At 40.2% G+C, this 22954-nt stretch overlaps 1 protein-coding gene across 1 annotated transcript in view; it reads left to right on the top strand.

Annotated features, from left to right (window-relative positions):
* The first annotated feature begins 1144 nt into the window (after nucleotides 1–1144).
* Nucleotides 1145–22954, top strand: part of ITPKB (inositol-trisphosphate 3-kinase B) — a 226506-nt gene continuing 204696 nt past the window's right edge. The window contains exon 1 of the mRNA XM_032136227.2: nucleotides 1145–1316. The gene's annotated coding sequence lies outside the window, so the exon portion shown is untranslated. The remainder of the gene's footprint in view (nucleotides 1317–22954) is intronic.

The raw sequence follows: 22954 nt of genomic DNA, 5'->3' as shown, positions 1-22954 counted from the left end.
GGGCAGGGTCAGTCTGACATTCGTGAAATCCAGCCATAGGATAGGCACTAGGGACACATCCCCAGGGTTTGCCAGTCATGTGTGACACTGGGGACAGAAGGGATGCTTAAAGGACACCTTAAAGCAGCTCTTTCTTTGCTAGAGCTTTTGCTAGTGTGTCTGGGAGTTGGCACAATCATCTGAAAGATTCTGGTCAACTCACCTAATGACACTTACCACCACATTTTTCCAGCATTTTCTCTGTATTGTGGGATGATTTCATCTTTCTATGGAGGATGTTTGTGTGAGTTTGAGACACTCTAAGGATGGGTCTGCTCTTACCATTTCAAAAATTTAAGCCAGCAATCCTCGACCTTCTTGGCTTCATAACCTCTTTACTCCGTTAAAACAAATTCAGAACTCCAAAAGCTTTTGTTTATGTGGCTTATATTTATCAATACTTAACCATATGCTATGGTTTGGGTATGGTTTGTCCCTGTGAAAACTCACCTTGAATTGCCAGTGTAGCGGTGTTGGGAGGTGGGGCGTATCAGAGGGGATTAGCTCGTTAAGATGGACTTCTTGTGAGACTGGGCTAGTTCTTGCAGAACTGGACTAGTTACCATGATAGTGGGTTGTTATAACGCGAGGCTGCTCCTTGTTTTTGGTCCCTTTTTCGTACATGCCTGCTTCTCCTTCTGCTTCTCCACCATGTTGTGATGCAGCAGGAAGCCCTCACCAGAGGCCAGGCAGATGTGGGCGCTGTGCTTCTTGAACTTCCAGCTCCAGAATCATAAGCCAAAAAAACCTCTTTTCTTTATAAATTCCCCAGCCTCAGTCATTCTGTTATAGCAACATTAAGTGGACCAAGATACCATGTTAGAAAGCAAAACTGAGAAATTTTTTAAAAATATTCACTCACTTAGAATGACAAACCCATTATGTGTTAACATATGACATTCTAATGAAAAATATATTTTGCAAACAATTTTAGTGGGAAGAATGGTACTGTTTCACATTCATGGTGAGCAGTTATGGCCCTCAACTCTGTCCACACCTTAATACTCTGAACCTATAAACATGTTACTTTACATGGCAAAAGGGACATTACAGATATGATTAGGGTTAACGATTTTGAGGTGAGAGATTATCTTTCATTATCCAGGTGGACCCAATCTAATCATCAACTCCTGAAAAATGGAAAACCTTTTCCAACTGGTGAGAGGGAGATGTGACACTGAAGAAGGCTCAGAGGGAGATGCACTATTGCTGGCCTTGAAGATTGAGGATGGAGTCAGGAGCTAAGGAATGAACAGGACCTCCAGAAGCTAGAAAAGGTAAGGAAACAGATTCTTCATTAGAGCCTCCAAAAGGGAACACAGCTCTGGGATACCTTGATGTTAGCTCAATGAGAACCCATGTCACACTGCTGACCTACAGAGCTGTATGAGAATACATTTGTGTTGTTAAGCCACTGTGGTTTGTGGTAATTTTTAATGGCAGCAATAGAAAAACTAATACAAGGCCAGGCGCAATGGCTCACACCTGTAATCCCAGCACTTTGGGAGGCCAAGTTGGGTAGATTGCTTGTGGTCAGAAGTTCAAGACCAGCCTGGCCAACATGGTGAAACCTCATCTCTACTAAAAATACAAAAATTAGCTGGGTGTGGTGGTGCATGCCTGCAATCCCAGCTACCTAGGAAAGTGAGGCAGGAGAATCACTTGAACCCGGGAGTCAGTGGTTACAGTGAGCTGAGATCATGCCATTGCACTCCAGCCTGGGTGACGGACAGAGACGCTGTCTCAAAAAAAAGGAAAAATTAATCCAACAATTTTACAAATCTCTTTAGTGTCTGGCTAAACCAAAGATCGTTGGATTCTTGCACCTGCTTCTGCATTCAATCTGTTGTGATATGATACTTTGGTTAAAGTATATGAAGAAAATTTGGCCTTATGTAGATTTATAGTTGAAAACCTTAGGAGTATTTTAATAGCCTTTTCAGATCATTGTGGATTATTCTTTGATATAACACCAAATTTAACTGTTGTAATTTCTTAAAGTTTAGTTGCAATGTAGAACATGAAATCATATCAACAAACTTTTCATATCTGTTACATTAATACCCATTGGCCTGTCTTGCAATTTGAATGAATCTTTTACTCATGCATTATTTGGTAACATGATGTACTGGTCATTTGGAAAACACTGATTCACTAAGTTATGCAGATCTCCCAACTGTTGACACATTTCATTATACAAGATAAAAAAGATCACATTCATTAATGTCAATCTTATCCAAAGATATAGAGAAGCTATTAAACTCATAATGGCAGATACAAGTTTTCCAGAATTCTCATTTTCATTTGAAAGCTCAAATTTTATCATTGACAACAAATAGCATCAGTTGTTTCCCTTGAAGTGACAGGCTCACTTTCTTCATTTTTCAGAAAATGTCTGCCAGATACACAAGTCTGAATCACTTCAGGTTGTCCGTCATATTTTCAAGATGGTGCTCTATGCAAAAAGCAGTTAGTACAGGTTACGACTCACAAAATGACATAAGTGCTTTTCTTGGAGACAAGCAAGATACTTCAAATTGTAGCAGAAATGCTTTATGCCTATGTCCCGTGGCATCACACACAATATTAAAAACAGTACAGGATCAAGGGCAGAGATTAGATGGAATTAATAATTTTTACTGCTTTATTAAGCACATTCTCAACTGAGACTGCCATTTAAAAAAAATCACCAATTTCATAGCAGTGAAGAATGCAGCATCGACTACTCCTGTTTGGCGTCACAGAGTTTGTTCATGCTAAGGCGTTAGCAGTTTTACCGAACACTGATTTTGTTCCATCAGTGCACGTATCAACATAGTGAAAATGAGTAATAGCAAAGTCTTAATATTATTATGAAAACCATTTTGCCCACACAGACCCTGGGGGTCTGCAGACCACACTTTGAGAACTGCTTATTTATGCCATTTTATCTAAGGACATCTCCACCTTCATTCCATATTTCTACAATATGTAGTGCATGGGCTTAGCCTTTTGGTATTTTGATGTCTGTTTATGTAAACTATTACAAAGATGTGCACACCCACTTTATTGTCATATTCTAACGAGATTTATGAAATTCACGACACGTACTTTGTAGACAATTTGGCAAATGTTTTTCTTTTAAAAATTGCTTGGCTTTCTCTGCATTTTCTTGGGTTCTGTGTGCTACTATACACATGTTGATTTATGAAGGGAAGTAGTAGCTCTCAGATGGTTATTCCCACTTAGCCAGAAATTACTTTGTTGACAGTGGAGAGAAAAGAAGTAATGCATACATCTGGATAATACTTTTAGTTTCATTACATTTTGTTTGCTTCCACATCTAAATTATAAGATAATATTGTATTATGCTAATTAGCATTCATGATTTTTTTCTGGCTTTACAGATTGTTTCTATGGTAAAGCGATACACATTCATTAAAGAAAACTTAGATATTCTAGGCCGGGTGCAGTGGCTCACGCCTATAACCCAGCACTTTGGGAGGCCAAGGTGAGCAGATCTCAAGGTCAGGAGTTTGAGACCAGCCTGGCCAACATGGTGAAACCTCGTCTCTACTAAAAATACAAAATTAGCCTGGCATGGTGGCACATGCCTGTAGTCCCAGCTACTCGGGAGGCTGAGGCAGGAGAATCACTTGAGCCTGGGAGGCAGAGATTGCAGTGAGCCGGGATCCCACCACTGCACTCCAGCCTGGGCAACAGAGCAAGACTCTGTCTCAAAAAGAAAAAAAAAAAAAAAAAAGAGCTGGGGGTGCGGTGGCTCACACCTGTTATCCCAGCATTTTGGGAGGCCAGGTGGGCAGATCACGAGGTCAGGAATTAGAGACCAGCTTGACCAACATGGTGAAACCCTGTCTCTACTAAAAATACAAAAATTAGCCAGGCATGGTGGTACATGCCAGTAATCCCAGCTACTCAGGAGGCTAAGGCAAGCGAACTGCTTGAACCCTGGAGGCGGAGGTCGTAGTGAGCCGAGATCGCACCACTGCACTCCAGCCTGGGCAACAGAGTGAGACTCCGTCTCAAAAAAAAGCAGCAGCAACAACAAAAACTTAGATATTCTAAGCAGTATAAAGAAGAAGACAATAATAGTTTCATCTTCCAAAGATGACCAATGATAATTGGTGCATTTCCTTCCAATCTTTATCAAAAATACAATATGTAGAGCATTTTGTAGCCTGCCTTTTCCCCTTGACATTGCATTTTATGCATATATTATTGTGTAGTCTTCATAAACATTATCTGAAATAATGGAAGAGGGCTGGGCGCAGTGGCTCACACCTGTAATCCCAGCAGTTTGGGAGGCTGAGGCGGACGGACCATGAGGTCAAGGAGATTGAGACCATGCTGGCTAACACGGGGAAACCCTGTCTCTACTAAAAATACAAAAAATTAGCTGGGCGTGGTGGCACGTGCCTGTAGTCCCAGCTACTCGGGAGGCTGAGGCAGGAGAATTGCTTGAACCCAGGAGACAGAGGTTGCAGTGAGCCGAGATCACACCATTGCACTCCAGCCTGGGTGACACAGTGAGACTCCAACTCAAAAAAAAAAAAAAAAAAGAAATAGTGAAAAAGTATTCCAAAGAATACATACACCACACTATAACCATATACTCACTGTTGTGCTTATTAAAGTTTATTTCCAGTTAAAAAAATTTTAGGCCATAGATTTCTTTTTCCGTGTTTAGATTTCTTTCTAAATCTGCCAAAGTAAGATTATTGGGATCTAGAAAAGCACTGTTTTTCTACTCAAAACACTTCTGACACAAACTGTATGGGGATTTTCTCCACTCTTAATCATTTCTTAAACTCTCTGTACACCAGTTGGGTGTCCTGACATTCAGTTCAATTCTGACACTACCTACCTGGAGTTAGTGCAGACCTCACATGCCCCACAGAGTGCCCATACTTCAGAGCCAAGCATAAGACACAGGCCTCTGATACTTCTGACCAACTTGACTACAAATTGGGGGTTCCCACAGCCTCCTCCTCAGGTTTGAGAGTTTGCTGTAACAGCTCACAGAAGTTAGAGGAAACATTACTTACATCTCCTGGTTTTATAGAAAGGATTCAGATGTACTGCCAGATGAAGAGGTACCTAGGGTGAGGTGGGAAGGGTCCTGAGCACAGGAGCTTCTGTCTCCATGGAGTTGGGGTACACCGCCCACCTGGCACGTGGATGTGTTGAGCATCCTGGAAGCTCTCGGAACTCTGTAGATTAGGGATTTTGGTGTAGGCTTCAGTTCATAGGCATGATCCATTGTGCATTCAGTCTCCAGCCTCACTCTCCTCCCTGGAGGATGGGGGAATAGGGCTGAAAGTTCCAAGCTCCTAACTGTGTCTTGGTCTTTCTGGTGCCAGGTGCCCACCCAGGAGCCCACCAAGAGTCACCTCATTAGAACAAAAGATCCTTCTATCACCCAGGAAATTCTAAGGGTTTTAGATATGTATCAGGAATTGGGGGCAGAGATCAATATATTTTTTCTTATGTCGCATGGGGCTTTTGAAGTATATTCTCAAACTGCTTTTCAAAAGACTTGAATTAAGGTTTACTCCCCTACAGGAGGGTATGAGAGTGTCTCTATCCTGGCCATTATTAAATGTTTCAGTTTTTTATAAAACTGCTCATTTGAAAGATTCATAAAAACCTTAGTGTTTTAATTTCCATTGAATACTAGGAAGTATGAATTTTTCCTATGTTTGTTTACCAGTTTCATGTTCTCCTTTGTGAAAGACCCATCATGGCCCTCACCTGTGTATATTTTGGTGTCTTGATGCTTTTCTTAGTAATTTATGTTAACTTTTTATGATAAAGATGTTGGCCCCATTTCGGTATTTACTATAAATATTTTCTGAGCTAACACAAAGGATCAAATTAAACCAGATTTACAGAAAGCGGCGATTGTTCCAGTATTTATATATTTTAGGGAGACATGAAACATCAATCAATATATGTAAGAAGAACATTGGTTGGTCTGGAAAGGCAGGACAACTTGAAGCAAAGGCAGGAAGACTCAAAATGGGGAAGGAGCTTCCAGGTCACACATAGGGTGAAACACAAGCGGTTGCATTCTTTTGAGTTTCTGCTAAGTCTTTCCAAAGCAGGTAATCAGAATATGCGTCTATCTCTGTGAGCAGAGGGATGACTTTGAAGAGAATGGGAGGCAGATTTGCCCTGAGTGGTTCCCAGCTTGAAGGGACCCAAGATACTTTCCTTTCACATTTCCCAACTTTTCTAAAATCTTTTCGAGAAAGCATTTTGCAAGAAAATGAGTCTCTGGTCTCAGGTTTCATCTGATCTCTCATGGCTGGGATGGTTTATTCCTAGACGAGCAGGTGCTGAAAGCTCATTTTAGCAGATTGTGAAGTCTAGTGTCCTTTGAAGAGAAAATAGGAGGAGGAAGGGAGAAAAACAACAACAAACAAAAGAACAATCCTGGAAAATTGATACAGGCCACATTCCTCTGAAGTCTATAGGCAGGTATGAAAGTGTCTTATGTATGTAAATAGGTTGCTGTTATTTTCTTCTGAAGTTTAAGTTCTCTAGTTTCAGTTCACAGGGCTTTAAGAAAGCACAGCTTAGTTTTCAGTGATTCCCAATTAGGAAAAATGGGGAAAAAAAAGAAGGAAAAAAAGAAAAAATAATTGAAAACATCATTTTGAAGACTTGTAGCCAAGAAAAAATTTAGAATTCAACCCAAACTGTAGAAATAATAAAAATTGAAAAACATTAGGCAGGACTAGAATCTATCAACAGGTGTACTAATGGTTTTTGAAACATAAGTTTTCTCTCTCCAGTTTCCCTTGCTGAAGACAAATCATGGTAGGACTGGTTTGCCTCATGATACTTGGCCTAATTATTTGTATACAGTGCAGCAAGAATAATTATTTTTTAATCATTTTTTAATTGGTTTTGATGGAACTTTGTTCCACAGAAGGAATCTCAGACAAGACTTTTTTAAAGCCAAGTCCAGTTGTGGATTTGCACATCAAATATCTATGAGTTGAGTGAATTTCCTCTCCTGTTGAGGTTCCAAGATAAACCTGGGGCTTCTGGACTTGTTAGAAAGTGACATTCTTTACTTACCCCAGGTCAGAAACCTTGTACAGGCACTGTGTACACAAAATATGAGGCCAGTTTTGCCACGGGCTTTATTTCCTCCATAAGCCAAGTTGATTCCTTTTTTTTTTTTTTTTTTTTTTGAGACGGAGTCTCCCTCTGTCGCCCAGGCTGGAGTGCAGTGGCGCAATCTCGGCTCACTGCAAGCTCCGCCTCCCAGGTTCACGCCATTCTCCTGCCTCAGCCTCTCTGAGTAGCTGGGACTACAGGCGCCCGCCACCACGCCCAGCTAATTTTTTGTATTTTTAGTAGAGACGGGGTTTCACCGTGGTCTCGATCTCCTGACCTCGTGATCCGCCCGCCTCAGCCTCCCAAAGTGCTGGGATTATAAGTGTGAGCCACCGCGCCCGGCCACCAAGTTGATTCCTTAAAGGAAAGTACACTATTCCAGTCAAAGCCTTGGTAAAATAACCAGTTTCTCCAATTGTGTCCTGTTACAAATGAAAACAGATTTTTATTGCACTTATGCAAATAACTGTACTGCCATAAGTTACGAATACTCACAGTTTCCAAATTCTGTAGATATCAAGTAGAGAGAAACAAATATGCTCCAAATTTTGTTCATGAGAATATACTAAATTGTTAAAAGCTGTCGATAGCTCAAATGAAAAGTTTTAAACTCAGAAAAAGCAAAGGATCAGCAAACTTTTTTTTTTAATACTTAAAGTTCTAGGGTACATGTGCACAATGTGCAGGTTTATTACATAGGTATACATGTGCCATGTTGGTTTGCTGCACCCATCAACTCGTCATTTACATTAGGTATTTCTCCTAATGCTATCCCTCCCCCAGCCTCCCAACCCCCAACAGGCCCCAATATGTGATGTTCCCCACTGTGTGTCCAAGTGTTCTCATTGTTCAATTCCTACCGATGAGTGAGAACAAGCGGTATTTGGTTTTCTGTCCTTGTGACAGTTTGCTGAGAATGATGGTTTCCAGCTCCATCCATGTCCATTCAGAGGACACGAACTCATCCTTTTTTGTGGCTGCATAATATTCCATGGTGTATATGTGCCACATTTTCTTAATCCAGTCTATCATTGAGGGACATTTGGGTTGGTTCCAAGTCTTTGCTATTGTGAATAGTGCCGCAGTAAACATATGTGTGCATGTGTCTTTATTGTAGCATGATTTATAATCCTTTGGGTATATAGCCAGTAATGGGATCGCTGGGTCAAATGGTATTTCTAGTTCTAGATCCTTGAGGAATCACCCCGTCTTCCACAATGGTTGAACTAATTTACACTCTCACCAACAGTGTAAAAGCGTTCCTATTTCTCCACATCCTCTCCAGCATCTGTCATTTCCTGACTTTTTCATGATCACCATTCTAACTGGCATGAGATGGTTTTTCATTGTGGTTTTGATTTGCATTTCTCTGATGACCAGTGATGATGAGCATTTTTTCATGTGTCTGTTGGCTACATAAATGTCTTCTTTTGAGAAGTGTCTGTTCATATCCTTTGCCCACTTTTTGCTGGGGTTGTTTGTTTTTTTCTTGTAAATTTGTTTAAGTTCTTTGTAGATTCTGGATATTAGCCCTTTGTCAGATGGGTAGATTGCAAAAATTTTCCTTCATTCTGTAGGTTGCCTGTTCACTCTGATAGTAGTTTGTTTTGCCGTGCAGAAGCTCTTTCGTTTAATTAGATCCCATTTGTCTATTTTGGCTTTTGTTGCCATTGCTTTTGGTGTTTTAATCATGAAGTCCTTGCCCATGCCTATGTCCTGAATGGTATTGCCTAGGTTTTCTTTTAGAGTTTTTATGGTTTTAGGTTTAACATTTAAGTCTTTAATCCATCTTGAATTAATTTTTGTATAAGGTGTAAGGAAGGGATCCAGTTTCAGCTTTCTACATATGGCTAGCCAGTTTTCCCAGCACCATTTATTAAATAGGGAACCCTTTCCCCATTTCTTGTTTTTGTCAGATTTGTCAAAGATCAGATGGTTGTAGATGTGTGGTGTTATTTCTGAGGGCTCTGTTCTGTTCCATTGGTCTATATATCTGTTTTGGTACCAGTACCATGCTGTTTTGGTTACTGTAGCCTTGTAGTGTAGTTTGAAGTTAGGTAGCATGATGCCTCCACTTGTTCTTTTTGCTTTGAATTGTCTTGGCAATGCAGCCTCTTTTTTGGTTCCATGTGAACTTTGAAGTAGTTTTTTCCAATTGTGTGAAGAAAGTCATTGGTAGCTTGATGGGGATGGCATTGAATCTATAAATTACCTTGGGCAGAATGGCCATTTTCAAGATATTAATTCTTCCTATCCATGAGCATGGAATGTTCTTCCATTTGTTTGTGTCCTCTTTTATTTCGTTGAGCAGTGGTTTGTAATTCTCCTTGAGGAGGTCCTTCACATCCCTTGTAAGTTGGATTCCTAGGTATTTTATTCTCTTTGTAGCAATTGTGAATGGGAGTTCACTCATGATTTGGGTCTCTGTTTATCTGTTATTGGTATATAGGAATGCTTGTGATTTTAGGATCAGCAAACATTTTAAGCAAAAAGTCAAAAAGATTAGTTCAGACCATGCAGTTAATTCCTGTTCTGCTTGATACTCATAAACATTTTAGCTCTCCGTGAGTCCTGAAAGTTTTTCCTCTATTCTGATGTCAGAATCTCCAAAGTTATCAGAAACTTGCATTCAAGAGCACTTGTTAGAATTGTATAGCTGATTATAAAACTACTTTCTAAAGAGGACCAAAACAGGACAACGATTGTCCATGGATGATAAAAGTTTTAGGGTAGCCATAATGAAAGACACAATTGATGAGGAAATTTGTTGCCTCTGTGGCACACAATAATTTTAACATAACAATTATGATTATTACTGATAATGTATACTGTTATATCAGAATTACAGGAGTTTCCCATAATTTTAGAACATATACCAATAACATGTTTATACAAATACAGCCCAAAGAAAACCCAACACAATTTCATATTTGATAATACTTCTTGTATAATTTTTGTACCAAATAAGCCAAATTTTGAACTTTTATTTTCTGGACTTTAGGGAGCCTAATATCTTAAAGATTAATTAGGTCAGAAAAAGATATAACTTATAATTTGGTTTTGGAAAATTTGTCAAATATCAAAGGTTTTAAACATTTGATATCACAAAATAGGATCACAAGTCATTGTAAAATAAGTCATTTATTTAACCAAAGTGATAACAAGGATTTCAAAAAAAAGCAAAAACCTTTATTCTTTGAGAGAGGAGACTTAATTTTCCAAATAATAAGCCCTAATAAAAACAGCATGAAGCCAATTAAATTTTTCAAAATTTTATAAACAATCTATAAGATTTTAATCTTGACCATATGATATAGCTTCCATAAGCCTTTTATAACCTCTACAACCTTTATTAAGGAGTTGGTTAATGCTTCAAGAAAAGCTTGTTAGGGCAGGTGCGGTGGCTCATGCCTGTAATCCCAGCACTTTGAGAGACCAAGGCAGGCAGATCACCTGAGGTCAGGAGTTCGAGACTAGCCTGGCCAACATGGTGAAACCCCATCTCTACTAAAAATATAAAAATTAGCCAGGTGTGGTGGCACATGCCTGTAATCCCAGCTACTCAGGAGGCTGAGGCAGGAGAACCGCTTGAACCCAGGAGGCAGAGGTTGCAGTGAGCTGAGATGAAGCCATTGCACTCCATCCAGCCTGGGCGACAAAGCAAGACTCCATCTCAAAAAAAAAAAAAAGAAAGAAAAAGAAACCCTTGTTAATCTTGACACAGGGAACCATATGCTGGTCTTGCATCTGTGTGTCTTTAACATTAATGATTAATTTATAGAAAACCTGAACTTATTTTACCTTTCAAAATCAGCCCTCACAATCATACATGCCCACCTCTTCCGCGATAGTCCCTGGGCCTTGAGGAGTTGAATAGCTTTAATTTCTTGCCCTGTGTCTCAAGAATGCAGTTTATTTTGATTGGCATCTTCTACAGGGCCTGAAGATGAGGCTTTAATTGGCTGTCAGTGTTTAAGATTTAGCAGGACTTGGTGTCCTTTTTAGACCCAGGAGTTGAATCCCTGTTACTCAATGTCACAAGGACTTTAAAAGAACATACAAGGAGGTACATGGATATAATAACCTTAATTTAAAAAAATTTTTTTCTCAGTTTTTTTTCTAAGCAAACCAAAACTTGATAATAATATGACAACTTGATCCATATTAACATTAAAAAAAATAAATCATCTTGTGATTTACACTGACTGTTGATGACATACTTGTGTTACAGGAAAGGAGTCCCAATCCAGACCTCAAGAGAAGGTACCTGGATCTCGTGCAAGAAAGAATTCAGGGCGAATCCATAGAGTAAAGTGAAAGCAAGTTTATTAAGAAAGTAAAGGAACAAAAGAATGGCTACTCCATAGACTTAGCAGCCCCAAGGGGTGCTGGTTGCCCATTCTTATGGTTATTTCTTGATGCTATGCTAAACAAGGGTGGATTATTCATGCCTCCCATTTTTAGACCATATAGGGTAACTTCCTGACGTTGCCATGGCATTTGTAAACTGTCATGTCACTGGTCAGAGTGTAGCAAGATAGCATGGCCATCTTGTTTATGGTGGGTTTTGGCTGGCTTCTTTGCTGCAACCTGTTTTATCAGCAAGGTCTTTATGTCCTGTGTCTTGTGCTGACTTCCTATCTCATCCTGTGACTTAGAATGCCTTAACCATCTGGGAATGCAGCCCAGTAGGTTTCAGCCTCATTTTATGAGGCTCCGCTCTTATTCAAGGTGGAGTTGCTCTGGTTCACATGCCTCTGACACTTATACTTCCTGATTTGTCCTGAATATCCCTCCTTCTTAAACAACCAGTTATTTTATTTTAGGACTAAATTTACCATACAAGATTCTTTCTCATATAAAATTGTTTCTCTTTAAGGTTTCTAACCGCAAAAAATACCTCTTTATTTTTATAACTTTCTTTACATCTTTTTTTGTTTCCTGGTTCCTTTTACCTTGTTTTATATATAACCTTTAAATAAACTGAATTAGACAAAACTTATTCACCTCTTTTTTTTTAAAGGACACACTTGGTTTTCCTACAGTATCTATTTATTAGAAAATACCCAAATAGGCTGGGCGCAGTGGCTCACCCCTGTAATTCCAGCACTTTGGGAGGCCAAGGCGGGCAGATCATGAGGTCAGGAGATTGAGACCATCCGGGCTAACATGGTGAAACCCTGTCTCTACTAAAAATACAAAAAATTAGGCAGGCGTGGCGGTGGGCACCTGTAGTCCCAGCTACTCGGGAGTCTGAGGCAGAAGAATGGTGTGAACCCAGGAGGCGGAGCTTGCAGTGAGCCGAGATCGCGCCACTGCACTCCATCCAGCCTGGGCGACAGAGCGAGACTCCATCTGAAAATAAAATAAAATAAAATACCCAAATAATGAAATATCTATAATATATAACTTTATATTCTAAATTATGATGTTTGCCTACAAGTATCTATTCCATTACATTTACTTATTTTACTTTGTTTACCTAGATTATTTATGAAAACTGTGATAGTCATGAAACCACCACTGCAAAAATATAACAGGCAGTGAAAAAGATATGACCTAACTGACTCCATCTTGTTTCTAATCTCCAAGCTGTGCCTGTTCATTCCTGGACTTTGGGAGGAACTTGGTTTATAGTTTAGTTTTGAAACAAAGACAATAACAGCCTTTTCCCAAAACAAACCTCTTTACTCCCTGTGTACTAGATTACCTAAAAGCCACAAGATTAGAAGTTATGGTAATCTTACTAAATTTAAGATACAGCTATTTTCATTAAACCAATATCAATGTCTTATTTATTAAAAACTACACAAGTAAAGATCATTCGTTTTGGGCTGGGTTTATAGTTTTGTAACCCCTATGCCAAATTTTAACACCTTTATAGTATTTGGCAGAAATAAGTATGAAATTGCCTGATTAATAAATGCAAACGAAAAATGTTTGGTGGCAATTCTTAAGAAATTTCTAATATTACTTTACCAATATTTTAAAGCTAGCTTATTAAAGATTTTACTTAAGTTACATAAACTTGAAAAAGCATTTGACTAGTCTTTTCTTTTTTAGTATCTGATTTAAGTGCTTTTATTTTTCTTTTAGCCAATTAATTAGAGCTCTCATGTATTTTTTGTAGTGAAATGTGTACACAACACATAAATACAATACATAAACATATTAGACATGCTGATGGAAGTACATTTTGTAGATTTATAAACAGCCCCTCTTTTTCCCCCCCATTTTAGACCTTCAGATCCTTGATAACCTATTTTACAACCCTAGGCAGTTGTCAGCTAAATAGCCTTAAATTTGCACATTAAAGGAAACAACTCAGGTGAAAATCAAATAGCAAAATGGACATCATAAGGTACAGAGAGAAAAAGTCTGGTGGTGCTAGAGGGAGATGCTTTTAATTTTTCTGAGCCAAATTAAACATAAAATTAAACTACACTCTTCCCTAAAAACCCAAGACTAGCCTCTGTTGCAATAGCTATTTTAGTCAAAAAATCAGGTGAAAACAGAATTCAGTCAACTGAGAAGAAAAGGAAAAAAAAAACTTGCACTCCAAAAAAAGACAGGGTCTTAGAATAGAAAAACAAATGTTGAAACCAAAAACATGAAGGCCTTTCAAATACAAACACGTACACATGCATACATACATCTTGGATGTTAGCCTTTTAATTAAGCTGACTTTTTTTTTTTTTTTTGAGACAGAATTTCGCTACTGTTGCCCAGGCTGGAGTGCAATGCCGCGATCTCGGCTCACCGCAACCTCTGCCTCCCGGGTTCAAGCAATTCTCCTGCCTCAGCCTCCCGAGTAGCTGGGATTACAGGCATGCATCACCATGCCCGGCTGATTTTGTATTTTTAGTAGAGATGAGATTTCTCCATGTTGGTCAGGCTGGTCTTGAACTCCCAATGTCAGGTGATCTGCCCGCCTCGGCCTTCCAAAGTGCTGGGATTACAGGCATGAGCCACTGTGACCAGCCTAATTAAGCTTTTAACCACTGAGCTCCTTAAAAAATTTTTTTAAAAATCTTATTACCGTATTTCAGCTAGGACAAAATGCTGCTATTTCAGAAGTACAACCATTGCTTTTTCAGTTTGGTCTGGCTGGCAAAAGGGTGGCCTTGTTATGTAAATAAAGCCCATTTAGTAGTCAAAATCAAAAATCTTTCCTCTTTTTTTTTGCTGGCCATTTTTTCTCCCACTTTAAAGGTCTTGTTCCCCATAATTTAGAGTTCCCCTTCGGATTTGACCAAGACAGAAACAACAAAACCATGAAGTAAATCTAACAGTGATCACACAAATGATATGATTTCTGAGCGCTCTAAGTGAAAGCAGAAATTAACACCAGCTGGTTGTTAATGCTAACTTTAATTTTTTAAAAAGAATTTGCAAGACAGAATCCCCGACCAGTTTCTTACCTAGTGATGGGTCTCAGGCTGTAGACTGCTCTCTGCCATCCTAGAAGCAGGACAACAAAACAAAACAAAAAAACCTTATGTTCTCTGTTGGAAGCAAGCTCAAACTCCATAAAGGAGTTACCTGCCTTCCATCATCATGGAAGCAGGAAAAACTTGCCTTCCTTGTTTTGGAAGCAAGTAAAACTCCAAAAAAAGAAAAAGAGGAGCTGTACAACAAAATACAAAATAAACTTTAGATCTTGACCAAATTTTGGGAGCTCAGGGATTCTCTGGAGGAGGTGCTCTCAGACTTCAGCAAATTGTCCTATTGGTTTGGGCCATAAAGTTAGCTCATGCTGGTACCAAGCACTGATAGGAGATTCGTCAAAGGTCAGAGGTATCTCCACTCAGAATCCCCCCATGGTGAACCCAGAAGGGTGGGTTCAGCAAAATGTGAACCCAGAAAATCTGAGACAGGTCTCAGTTAATTCAGAAAGTTTATTTTGCCAAGGTTGAGGACACGCCCGTGACACAGCCTCAGGAGATCCTGGCAACATGTGCCCAAGGTGGTCGAGGCACAGCTTGGTTTTATACATTTTAGGGAGACATGAGACATCAATCAATATATGTAAGAAGTACATTGGTCGGTCTGGAAAGGCAGGACAACTTGAAGCAAAGGCAGGAAGACTCACAGTGGGGAAGGAGCTTCCAGGTCACAGATAGGTGAGATACAAATGGTTCATTCTTTTGAGTTTCTGATATATTTTTCCATATGAGGTAATAAGACTATGCATCTATCTCTGTGAGCAGAGGGATGACTTTGAATAGAATGGGAGGCAGATTTGCCTTGAGTGGTTCCCAGCTTGAAGGGGCCCAAGATACTTTCCATTTGCACATCCATCCCACATGTAAAAAACATTCACCCTATCTCAACATCCCCCAAAGTCTCAACCCATTAACAGCATCAACTCAAGCTCAAAATCTTACCTAAGTGTCATCAGCTCAAAAGTTCTAAATCTCATTGCCCATATAATCTAAATCAGGTGTGGAGGAGACTTTGGGCATGGTCCATCCTGGGCAAAATCTCTCTCCATCTGTGGAATTGTAAAAGTAGAAAACAAATGGTTTGCTTCCAGTACATAATTGCATGACAGGCACAGGATAACAGTTGTAGACATTCTCATTCCAAAAGGGAGAAAATGGAAGGAAAAAAGTCATCACTAGCCTCAAGCAATTTTGAATTCCAACTGAGCAAACTCCATTATGTCTCAAGACCTGGAAACAATTCTCTGTGGCTTGAGACTCCACCCTCTGGGCCCAAGGCACCCTACCTCAAAGTCGTCTTTCTTTTTCTTGAAGGGTAGCATATGTTTGCAGCTGAGCAGTTTTATCAGCCTGTTTGCTGCCTGTAGAATTTGGGACTCCGACAGTCTTCTTTCATTTCATTCTCTGTCCATCCCTTTCAGTCCAAGCTGGCAGTGCTGCTGTTATAATACTCTCAAAAACCTTTGTGGTCTCCGGTGTATGTCACAGAGATTTACTCCGTTAAACAAAAGGCTCCTCCATAGATCATTCAATCTCTATTCATGGCTTTTGCTAAAACGGTTGAGGGACTGCATGAATCACAAATGTAATCTCTTCAGCACTAGAAAAGGTTGTCTAGCCACACCTTTGGCCTTCAATCTGGAGCCCGCTTTCTTAACAGTGAATCCCTAGAACTTTGACATCTTTTGCAATCTGGAGAGTCTGAGAATTTCCCAGATCATCAAGCCTTGCTTCCTTTTTGCTTAACATTTCTTCCCTCTTTTTTTTTTTTTTGAAACAGAGTCTTGCTCTGTCGCCCAGGCTGGAGTGCAGTGGTATCATCTCGGCTCACTGCAACCTCCACTTCCTGGGTTCAAGTAGCTCTCCTGCCTCAGCCTCCTGAGTAGCTGGGACTACAGGCCCCGCCCGCCACCACACCCAGCCAATTTTTTGTATTTTTAGTAGAGACAGGGTTTCACTGTGTTAGCCAGGATGGTCTGGATCTCCTGACCTCGTGATCCGCCCGCCTCGACTTCCCAAAGTGCTGGGATTACAGGAATAAATTTTAATCTTACAGAGTATGTTTTCTTATGACAACAATTGGTTCTTATTAAATCAATACTAGGATAACTAGAAAAGCCCCACATATTTGAAAATTAAACAGCATCCATGGAACAAGAAGGAAACTGCAAGGGAAATTAGAAAATATTTCAAACTGAGTGAAAATCCACCATAGCAAATTTAAGGGCTGCAGTTAAGGCAGTGCTTAGAGTAAAATTTATAGCACTAAATGCTTACAGTGTTATAAAAGAAGAACATTTTTAAAATGATGATCCAAATCTCACTTTAAGAACTAGAAAAGAAAAGCAAATTAAACCCATAATAAGTAGCAGAAAGGAAGTAATAAAGATAAGAACAGAAGTTAACACAATACAAACAATGAATTAACAAATCCAGAAGTTCTCTGAAAAGATTAATAAAATTGATAAACTCCAGTAAGGCCGATTATGAAGAAAAAGAAAAAATATCAATTATCAATATCAGCATGAAAGAGGGGAGATCATCATAGATCTTACAGAGACATCAAAAAGATAAAAAATGAATATTATTAGAATGGCATGCCATTAAATTCAGTAGCCTAGATGAAATGAGAAAATTCCTTGAAAAATACAAATCATCAAAACTGACACAAGAGTACACAAAATCTAAATTGTCCCTTTTAATAGGTATTGCCTATTACAGATACTGACTTCCTAGTTTAAAACCTTCCCACAGATAAAACTTCAGGCCCAGATGGTTCCACTGGTAAATTCTTTAAAACATTTAAGGACAAATTAATAGTGCCAATCTTATACAAACTCTTTCAGAACGTGAAGGAGGAAGAAATAGTTTCCAATTTGTTTGATGAGAACAGCAAAAAACTGTCCTGAAATCAAAATAGAACAAAGATGCCAGAAGAAAAGAAAATTACTTACCAATATTCCTCATGAACATGGACGTACCAATCTTTAACAAAATATTAGCAACTTGAATCCAGCAACATATAAAAAGAACAATACCTCAAGTCCAAAAGGAGTTTATCCTAGGAGTGCAAGGTTGATTTCATACTGGAAATCAATCAATATAATTAACTATGAATGGAATAATGAAAAACCATATGATCATCTCAGTAGATGTCAGAAAAACATTTGACAATTCAATACTCATTCATAATGATTCTCAGAAATGCAGGAATATAAGATGATTTTCTCATTCTGATAAAGGCTATGTATCATACTTACTGGTGAAATACCGAATGCTTTCCTCTTAGATCGGGAAAAATGCAAGAATGTCTATTCTTGCTCCTATTCAACATTACCTGGCCAGACCCTGATTTTAAGATTTCTACAAGGCCCGGCGCAGTGGCTCACACCTGTAATCCCAACACTTTGGGAGGCCAGGGCTGGGGGAATCACGAGGTCAGGAGATCCAGACCATCCTGGCCAACATTGTGAAACCCCGTCTCTACTAAAAATACAAAAAATTAGCCGGGCGTGGTGGCACACGCCTGTAGTCCCAGCTACTCGGGAGGCTGAGGCAGGAGAATTGCTTGAACCTGGGAGGTGGAGGTTGCAGTGAGCCAAGATCGTGCCACTGCACTCCAGCCTGGGCCACAAAGCGAGACTCTGTCTCAAAAAAGAAAAAAAAATAAAAAAAAGAGGGTCCATAGATAGATGGTCACTTGAGTTCTGACAAAGATACCAAGATAATTCAATAGGGAGAGGAAGTCTTATTAACAAATATGGTGCTGGAACTATTGAATCAATGTATGGGAAAAAATAAACCTTGCCCCCCATTTCATAAATCTAAATGCTAACACTATAAAGCTTCTAGAACAAATTTAGATGAATATTCTCATAACTTTGGAATAGGACAAGTTTTCTCAGAGCAGTCACAAAAAAAGCACTAAACATAAAATTAAAAATGGAAAAGTAGGCCAGGCATGGTGGCTCACACCTGTAATCCCAGCACTTTGGGAGGCTGAGGTTGGTGGATCCCTTGAGGTCGGGAGTTCGAGACCAGCCTGGCCGACATGGTGAAACTCAATCTCTTCTAAAAAATACAAAAATTAGCTGGGCATGGTGGTGGGTGCCTGTAATCCCAGCTACTCAGGAGGCTAAGGCAGGAGAATCGCTTGAACCTAGGAGGCAGAGAATGCAGTGAGCCAGAATTGCACCATCACACTCCAGCCTGGGCAACAAAGTAAGACTGAGACTCATTTCAAAATAATAATAATTAAGAAAAAAACTAACTCAGTGTGGTGGCATGCACCTGTGGTCCAGGTGCAGCGGTAGGAGGATCACTTGAGCCCAGTTGTTCAAGGTTACAGTGAGCTGTGATCACTGATGACAGAGCGAGACCCTGTCTCTTAAAAAAAATATATATATATATGTATATATGACAGCCACGAAAGAGTATCTACTGTATGGTTTCATTTATATGAAGTTTAAGAACAGGCAAAATTAATCTACAAGATAGAAATCAGAACAGTGGTTTCCTCTGGGGGGATAAAGATTAACTGAAAGGGAATACTGGGAAACTTTCTGAATGACAGAATATATTTTGTCTGGGTGGTGGTTATGTGGGTGTATACACTTATCCAAATCCAAATGTATCTTGTATATTCAACATACATCTGTGTGTTTCACTGCACATAAATTTTAATTTACTATATAATAATGCATAAGTATACAGGTGCATACTTATATTTGTGATGGCCATTCTAACAACTGAAAAGTAAGTTTTACTTAAAGATGAAAAAATATGATACATTTAACTACGTATTTTATCTCTTTTCTTGCCCATTGTAAACATAGAATATCTTAAAATAAATAATAAAGATTTAAAAAATGTTTATGTTGTCTTTTCCTTGGTATTTTCCTCTGTGTAATTTAAGCTTAAAGAGATTTTGCCCAGTTAGAAATTTGGAAAAAAGGCCAGGTGCAGTGGCTCATGCCTGTAATCCCAGCACTTTGGGAGGCTGAGGCAGGTGGATCACCTGAGGTCAGGAGTTTGATACCAGCCTGGCCAACGTTGTGAAACACCGTCTCTACTAAAAATACAAAAATTTAGCTGGAACCTGTAATCCCAGCTACTTGGGGGGCTGAGGCAGGAGAATCACCTGAACTCGGGAGGCAGAGGTTGCGGTGAGCCAAGATCGTGCCATTGCACTCCAGCCTGAGCAACAAGAGTGAGACTCCATCTCAAAAAAAAAAAAAAAAAGAAACTTGGAAAAAAAAATATGTATATATATATATATATTCTGTATTTCTCTGTATTCCGTCCAGAATTTGTTTGGAGGAGAGAAGGCCTGCTTCCAGTCACACAGAGGAAAGGCTTTCTTTCACATCCAAATTCCCTCCCTTGAGCTGCCTGCTCAGGTGACTGCTTCTTTTGGCCAAGGGAAAAGAAGAGGTAGCAAAGCGTGAGACATCCCTTCTTGGTGGGAGTTATAGAGGAGGTCTATCTGCCCCCAGCAGGGTGCTTGTCCTTTTTCTGCACATGACTGTCTTTCTCTAAGTGGCCTCATTTTCAGATTAATACAGCTTGAAATTGGCCTGTTTCCTTGAAAAAAAAAATTCTTTTTGAAACAGGGTCTGGCTCTGTTGCCCAGGATGGAGTGCAGTAGCACAATCATAGCTCACTGCAGCCTCAACTTCCTTGCTCAAGCGATCCTCCCACCTCCCAGCTCAGCCTCCTGAGTAGCTGGGGCTATAGGTGCATGCCACCACACCTGGCTAATTTTTTGATTTTTAAAAATTTTTTGTAGAGACGAGGTTTGGAACTCCTGTGCCTCAAGTGATCCTCCTGCCTCAGATGCCTGAAGCACTGAGATTACGAGCGTGAGCCACTGCACCCAGCCAGTTCCCTTGAAATTAGAGTAGTTCTTGAAATATTCAAAAGAAGATAAAGCAGAAATAGTCACCTGAAAGAATAGGAAATTGCTCTTGCTGGAATAGTATAACCATCCTGTGATACATATGAAGTGTTATACATTTGATAAGTATTAACCTTGGGGGAAATGATTGTTGGGTGATTGGCTTTGGTCTCTGGTATCAGACATGTGGACCTGGGAGTAGTTGGAAATTTTTGCAATATGAAGTGTCTGACTTATGGGGTTAAGTGCCAGGCTTGGTGGTACCTCTGCTTTATCCTCCAGCTAAAGAACAGCTAGCCTTGGCTCAAGTTGAAGAGAATATTGGTGTCTCAGAGTCTTCAAAGCCAGGCCTATATGACTATCCCTGTCAGCAACAGCAACATCTTCAAATTAAAAAAACTGCCAGGACCAGGCGCGGTGGCTCACTCCTGTAATCCCAGCACTTTAGAAGGCCGAGGCGGGCGGATCACGTGAGGTCGGGAGTTTGAGACCAGCCTGAACAACATGGAGAAACCCTGTCTCTACTAAAAATACAAAAATTAGTCTGGCGTGGTGTCACGTGCCTGTAATCCCAGCTACTCAGGAGGCTGAGTCAGGCGAATTGCTTGAACCCAGGAGGTGGAGGTTGTGGTGAGCTGAGATCATGCCATTGCACTCCAGCCTGGACAACAAGGGCGAAACTTGGTCTCAAAAAAAAAAAAAAAAAAAAAAAGCCAGGCAGTTAGTTAGTCTTCCACAGAGCTGCATAGCACTTATCTGAGGGTGTTTAGAGCTGAGAAATCAGAATTACATGGGCTTTGTAAATGCTGTAAAGCGTGCCACTGAGATAAAACTGAAACATCGTGACATGTAGCTACTTGCCTTTTTTTTTTTTTTTTTTTTTTTTGAGAAAGAGTCCCATTCTGTCACCCAGTCTGGAATGCAGTGGCATAATCTCTGCTCACTACAACCTCTGCCTCCTGGGTTAAAGTGATTCTCAAGCCTCAGCCTCTCGAGTACCTAGGATTACAGGCACTTGCCACTACACCCAGCTAATTTTTGTGGGTTTTTTTTTAGTAGAGACAGGGCTTCACCATGTTGGCCAGGCTGATCTCAAACTCCTAACCTCAAGTGATCCACCCTCTATTTAATCACCATGGAAGACACTGCCAGTGCCTTTCTTAGAACCCTTTTTGGATTTCTTCTGTTAAAATTGCTGTCAGAGTCAGCATATGATCCACATGAGGGAAATCAGCTCAGTTTTCTTAATTCAGAGCAGTTGGTTCTAAATAACTTTTGGCTGTTTCAAAACATCCAATCCACCCCAGAACAAAGATTTGCCACTAGTAAAGATATTAAAGAGAATGTGCTTTTGACATTTTTGCCAGCAGGGTTGCAGATGTACATCAGTTGGTAGTGACAAAGATTCTGTGCTTGGTCAAATGTTAGTCAGAGTCCTGAAACTTCTCCTAGGCCCATCTGTGCACCTTCTTGTAAAATCCAGTTTTAACAAGATGCTAAATCAGCTTAGCCAGAACCCCCCACCCTCTATATCCAGTCACTCTCAATATCTGATGGGATTCTTCAGCCCCTGCTACCTGCCAGGTGATGTCTGATTGCCCTGGCTTGTTTTCAGCCAGAATCCTGTTAGGTTGGGGGTGGGAGGGATATTGTGAAATATATACAGTATTTCGTCTTTGTCTCTCTTTTCTAGCATACTACTCCTAAACTCCTTGGGATTCCCAAAAAGTAAATGTCTTTTTGTGTGCTAAAGAGTTGACTAATGGCTGGCAGTCCCTAGGTAGCTTTAGGATGGGGCTGGTCACCCATTTGAAAAGAGGCAGGATTAGAGGATTAGGACTTTCAGCCCCACTCCTCAACCTCCTGGGAGAGGGGAGGGACTGAAGATTAAGTCCATCCCCTGTAGCCAACGATATAACAATCATGCCTTTGTAATGATGCCTCCATAGAACCCCAGAAGAACAGAGTTGGGTGAGCTTCTGGATAACTGAACACATGGAGGTTCCCAGAGGTTGGCACATTCAGGGAGGGCATGGAAGCTCTGTGCCCTCCCACATCCCTTACCCCATGCCTTGCTTCTATTGGTGTCCCGGGTTTCAGCACCAAATGTTACATGCGTCCGTGTGAAGAGACCACCAAACAGGCTTTGTGTGAGCCATAAAGCTTTTTAATCACCTGGGTGCAGGCGGACTGAGTCCGAGAAAGGAGTCAGCAAAGGGAGACAGGGGTGGGGCAGTTTTCTAGGATTTGGGTAGGTAGTAGAAAATTACAGTTAAAGGGGTTTTTTTTCTTGTGGGCAGCAGCGGGGGTCACAAGGTGCTCAGTGGGGAGCTCCTGAGACTCATTGTCCAGGAGAAGGAATGTTACAAGGTCAATTCATCAGTTAGGGTGGGGCAGGAACAAATCACAATGATGGAATGTCATCAGTTAAGGCAGGAACTTGCTA

The sequence above is a fragment of the Hylobates moloch genome, unplaced genomic scaffold (assembly GCF_009828535.3).
Source record: "Hylobates moloch isolate HMO894 unplaced genomic scaffold, HMol_V3 SCAFFOLD_18, whole genome shotgun sequence".
Classification (NCBI taxonomy): domain Eukaryota; kingdom Metazoa; phylum Chordata; class Mammalia; order Primates; family Hylobatidae; genus Hylobates; species Hylobates moloch.
The sequence above is the reverse complement of the archived record's forward strand: the minus strand, read 5'-3'. Positions and strand labels throughout refer to the sequence as shown.